The sequence below is a fragment of the Brassica napus genome, chromosome C5, assembly GCF_020379485.1.
Source record: "Brassica napus cultivar Da-Ae chromosome C5, Da-Ae, whole genome shotgun sequence".
Lineage (NCBI taxonomy): Eukaryota > Viridiplantae > Streptophyta > Magnoliopsida > Brassicales > Brassicaceae > Brassica > Brassica napus.
Genome location: NC_063448.1, coordinates 50,531,729 through 50,537,728, shown reverse-complemented (window position 1 = coordinate 50,537,728; position 6,000 = coordinate 50,531,729).

The following is a 6,000-nucleotide window of genomic DNA, read 5'->3' as shown; positions in this document are numbered from 1 at the left end:
CTACCAAATGTTGGCGGGTGAGATCTGCATGCAGATCTCCTGTTTTTTCCACAAAAAGACAAAAAATATTGAACTGCAAGCAGATCTCCCGCTTGAACTGCTTTTACAAACAGAAAAGAGTGAATGGTAAATGCAGTGCGGGAGAACTGCATGTGCATGGCTGTTTCTTTTTTGATTCGAGACGTCATCGCAGATCGGACCCTTTCGAACGGTTGAGTTGGATTCGCAGGTCGTCGGCCTTCGAATTGAGCTGGTCGCGAAGGTCGCCAGTTTGACCGACTCTCCGAGCGTTGCATTTTGAGATGGTCGCACGGAGGTCGGTGGTTCCTGTGTTTTCGTTCGTGGCGCTTTTTCGCTTCAATAGAATGCGCAGGTCTTTATCTGTTTTCGAGGGAGCGAGAGACTGCTTATCCTTGCTGTCCAATTTATCGCGCAGATCTGGTTGCACTGTCGGGACATCGTCATCAGAGGAGTCGCAAGGGCGAGAGAGTATGACTTCCACTCGTCGCCGGTGACGCGGGTGTTCGTCTTCTGACGAATCGTTTGCAGGGCCGACGTTGTTGACGGGAGTGCGCTCAGGGCTTGCTCTTTCCTCGTTCGGGGCCGTGTTCTTTTGAGACTTCTGTGCCTTCTTCTCCTTGATCTTACTCCAACTTTTGGTGTTTTTCGGTGTCGTAGGAGAGGTGGGCATTTGGATTGTCCCATTAGTGATTCCGTCGAAAAACTGCCCGATGAGGACCTTGCATTCCTTCGTATCATGGGAATCCCTTTTGTGGTAGAGGCACCATTTTTTTGGCTCCTCGGAGTTTGAACTCGCTGGTTCAGATGAGGTTGACTGCTTCGGAGCGGAGTCTCGATCCCAGTGGTTCCAGCCTTTCTCTCGCGTGATGGCTGCTGATTTTGGATATTCCTCATCACCGACCGAGCTAACGTAGCCTCGCTTCTGAGTGTCATTTCCACCGGAGGAGTGCTGGCGGGGCTCGGGGCGGGTGTCGTTTGTTTGGGAGGGTCGCTGTTTCGCTGCTGCTTCTTTTGCGAACTTTGCTCTGGTGTCTTCTTCCATGCGGATAAAGTTGTGCGAGCGAGCGATGGCGTCGGAGACAGATTTTGTCGGGTATCGGTAGTGATCCTGACGGAATGTGGAGTCGACGTGCAAGGTGTTCATCAAAGATTTGACGGCGATATGGTCGGGAATATCAATCTTCGAGACAATAGCTTTGAATTTCTCCATGAAGTCGCGGAGACTTTGGTTGCTGGCGTGAGTGAGGTTCCACAAATCTGACACGGTCGCTTCCTGGTTGGTGAACATGATATAGTTCTTAAGGAAAGCCGTCGAGAGGTCGTGGAAATAGTCGACGGAGTTTTCTCTGAGGCTGGTGAACCAAGTAAGGGCCGGTCCTTCTAGGGTTTCGACGAAGAGTTGGCAAAAGCCGGCGTCTTTGTCTTCGTCGGTCAGGTTTGCGCGTCGCATTGCTATGTTGAAAGACGTGACGTGAGTAGAAGGGTCAGAGAGACCTTTGAAGGTTGGAAGATGGAGTTTCTCCATCTTCTGGAGCCGCACGCCGGTAACCTTTTGCGTGAAGGGTGTACGAAGAGATTCCGCGAGTACATGCTCGATTTGGGGCGCGGACATCGTCACCTGGTGGATCTTCGAATTGATGTCGAGGACCGACTGTTTCAACGCGGCTAGTTCGCTTGCGGTGTGCGCGTTGATGTCGTTACCGGCGCTTTGGTTATCATTATCCCGCGTAGGTGCTATGTCGGTGTTTCGTTCTGTGGCGAACAGGTGTCGACGATACTGCGCTGTTGAAGCTTCGGCATTTGCAGCGAGAGGAGCAAGGATCTTTGCTATCGCCGTGATTTGGTCAACTGCCGCCTTCTGCGCCGCTTCTTGTAGGGCGAGGCGTGCCAGGATAGTTTCCATAGACGCAGGATGGGGAAGTGGAGTTACTGGTGTAGGCGTAGGTGTCACCTCTGGAGCCGGCGTCACCTCGAGAGCTTCGCGCTCCTCGCCTGACGAAGAACTGTCGTTGCTAACGACCATAGTTCTGACGTTACTTTGCTAGTTGCCCCACGGTGGGCGCCAACTGTTTAATCGGAAAACGGTAATAAAGAAGATATGGGTTTTAACAAAGACGTCTTATTTATGGTCGGAGAAAACGTTCAGTCGGTTACAAGAGAAATGAAGAGAATGCGACAGAAAGGAAGCCGGTGGCTCGATGAGCTACCGGAAAAGTACAACTAACGGCGAGATGAAGCAAAGGTGAAAACCCTAATCTAGCCGCCAAGTGTTAGTCAGTGGTTTCGGATCCTTCTCTCGTTGCCTCCCCTTTCCCTTATATAGACGTCATGATGCTTCGTCCTTGACCTAATTTACGCCATCTTGGTGGGCCTCCTCTGCTGGGCCGAGAAGCCCGTAGGCGTCCGAGCAGCCGCTGAGCCGAATATACTTTAGTCGATGACGATCGACTAAAAGTACTCAAGAGTCAAGCCGAGAGACCTGACTCTTGAGCCGACCGATCGAGCCGTCGCTCTACCTAATCCGGGCCAGGCCTTTCTATTCTTCGGGCCTTGTGGGATGGTCAAATCCATTCTCTACATAAATGATTTTGGCAGACATCCTTTGTGAGGTTACCGGCACACATGTATCTCTGCTGGTCCGAGTATGGAAGGAAACTATCACACACCAGCATGACAACCTACTGAAACTGAGACAGCTGTGAACGCAATGGAGGGTCCCTCAGTTGCTGAGGAGGGCCGTACCAGTAGGAAGTCTCGCAAAGACTACGTACTCCAAACAGGGTGGTTATTATCATATAATGCAAGATCAACTCTCATTTACTATGACATGCAATTTCCCTTTTAATCTATAGTTTTTTTTTTTCAATTTTTAAAGGACTTGAAAGTGTTTTTCTTGGTATTTTCATTTAGTGTGTTAAGTGGTCGTTTTGTTACTTTAGTCCTATTCAATGTTTTTAAACCCGACCCAGACACTGAACCGGACGAATGAATTAATTTTATTATATAATAATATATATATGCTATGAAAATAAATATATAAAAACTAAAGTTTAATATTTTCTAAATGTTTTTTAAAACATAAAATAATAGTTTGGATATGTATACACTTATGTTTAAAAAGTATTTAACAAATACTTAACTTTAGTTTTTATATTTTTATTTTCATTTGACATGTAAAATATCAAAAAAATAGTTTAGACTATTTAAAATTTTCTGTAACAAAGTAAGAGTTATGACATCTAAAAAAATCAAGATATAAAACTCACAAATATTTAAATATCTATGTGAATAATAAATTAACTTCAAATTCAAAATAAACGAAAAGTAAAAGATCATTGTAATAAATTGTTAATAACATAAATAAACTAACGCCAAATCACATCAACTAATTTTGGTTCTCTCTATCATCGTTCACTTCATTTTTTTAGGTGACATAGTGAAAAATCTTCATCAAAATCTAAAAATCACAAATATAAAACTGAAAAGGGAAAACCTAACTTCTTTTTTTCGTCAGCATCTAACTTTTTAATTGAAAACTTAGAATATAAAACATAATCTAAAAACTAAAAAAAAAATAAAAGTTATTTATTGGTTCAACCAGTGGTTCAACCGGTATCGGGTTCCAGGTTTTAGTGGATTTTTGCGGGTTTCTAAATATTGGGATTTTCATAAAATCCAAAACAGATTTTTTCTGGGTCACCGGGTTTACCGGTTTAACCGCGGGTCCGGGTTGGGTTTCAAAACTTCTTATTCGTTTTTAATATGAATTTGACAATTAATAATGCGGCCCCATCTTAAATCATATTACTCACACATCTTAGATAACTTGATACTGTAACTATTACTTTAAATTACTTTACATCTGAAATGGGGTTTGGCCTTTGATTAGTTTCCTTTGCCAGAAACAACCAGAAAATGGGCAGAGTTGACCCTATCAGAAGCACCCCAGTTGCTACGTGACAGTAACATTAATGTTCAAATTGAATATATTGACAAGGATAACAACACAGTTCAAGTTCTTCGTTGAGCGGATTACAGCACCCTCGAAATAAGTGAGGTAGGTAATATAAAACACTTTACACAACTTTACAAAGTACTCCTTACGTTGATATATTGTTGACAAATGTTTCGACATGTTTTTTACTAATAGTCACTCCGAGGTATCTAATTTTAGATACCTTATAAGAAGCTAAGGAAGTTAAGGTCGAGTAAGACCTAGGGGAATGATCTAAAAGTTTTATCTTAACCAACAGCTTTATTCCCCTCCGGTGTCCCAAACTATAGCAACCAACGGAACACCTCACTCCAACAACAACTGTTGGCTGGATTCCAATAAAACCAATTATTTACAGTGGAAGCCTCAGCTAAATTAAAACTTCGGTGCAGTCCTAATACTAACAAAAATATATAGTTACATATGTATATATATGTAGATATTTTTTGTTACTATTAATTGCTAAATATTTAAAGTGATGATAAAGCAAAAACAGCTACAGATATATCAAAACCACAAAACAAAGAGTCATGTGAAACACAAGTATGAACTAACACTGAAAATTGCAACTATCAGGAACCTCAAATAGTGTTTAGTCGATGCGCAAGGGGTCATCATTTTTGTTTCTTTGAAACTTAAAAGGGTCATCTTGACCGCAATGGTAAAGAAATGTACAAAAACAGAATATGCAAAGCCATCAGGCCAAATCCAATGGCATTATGTCATTACTTTCTCTCATCCTCCTAGCCGTAAAGGCGGGAAGCTTCAGAGATGGAAGATCAATGGCGTTATATCTCAACATGAACACAACAGTAGACATGTCTACTTTTGCCTGACTCTGTGCTTAAACCGTGTTTTCAGTGGTTACTTATGAGCTAAGAAACCACTTTATTATCTTAAAAGATACTAACACTAAATGTTTACTTACTTTATCACTTCCTTACAAACAAAACAATATAATAATTGTTAACACTACGGCTTGAAACAAACTAATTAGAATACAAATGAGTCTTATCTTCCTTGATGATCCATCTCTGTTCTATCGTGCTGAAACAAGCATTAAAGCAGAAAATCTGCATGGTAAAAATTTGAAGACTATACTAGAACAGACAAGTTGCAGACTTCTTATCTCTGGTTGGGAGCATCGTCTGTGTCGTGCTGAGATTGGTCTTGCCATCGCTCTTCCACGTACAGGCTTTCAAAGACGAACATTGCAAGGAAGGTTGTAGACGTGATTATTTTCCTCATTGGTGTTACTAAGGAAGGTTGGATCCGTTTGTGTTATTCCACTCCCTATTATTCGGTTTGTTTAAATGGAGAACTGGCGGGATTCTTTCCGGGGAAGAAAGGTCTTAGGCAGGGAGACTCAGTTTCTTCTTCTCTCTTTGTTTTAGTTATGGACATTCTGTCTAAGAAGCTTGACCACGCCGCCTTGACGAATCAGTTCACTCTACATCCTCGATGTTCTAGACCACTCATTTCACATTTAAGCTTCGCTGATGACATGTTGATTTTTTTCGATGGATCAGAAACATCCTTATCTGCGATCATCGATACTCTATCTGATTTTCACAGAGTTTCTGGTCTGGGACTCAGTGTACCAAATTCGTGTCTCTTCGTGGATGGAGGGAACATCACCTTCGCTCGGTCGCTTGCAGGACGATTTGGAATATCACAAGGGTCTCTCCCGGTAAGATATCTCGGTTTGCCTCTAATGCCTCACAAGCTAAGGCCTAGGGACTATCAGCCTCTCCTGGACAAAGTTAGAGCTAGAATAAATTCTTGGACAGTTAAGATTTTATCTTTTGCGGGTCGGCTTCAGCTGCTGCAATCTGTCCTATATGGAATCTTCAATTTTTGGGCAGCTATTTTCCCACTTCCACAAACTTGTATAGACTCTTTAGAGAGAATGTACAATGCTTTTCTTTGGAATGGTACTCCAGACTCAGCACGAGGTGCAAAGGTTTCCTGGGAGTCGGTTTGTA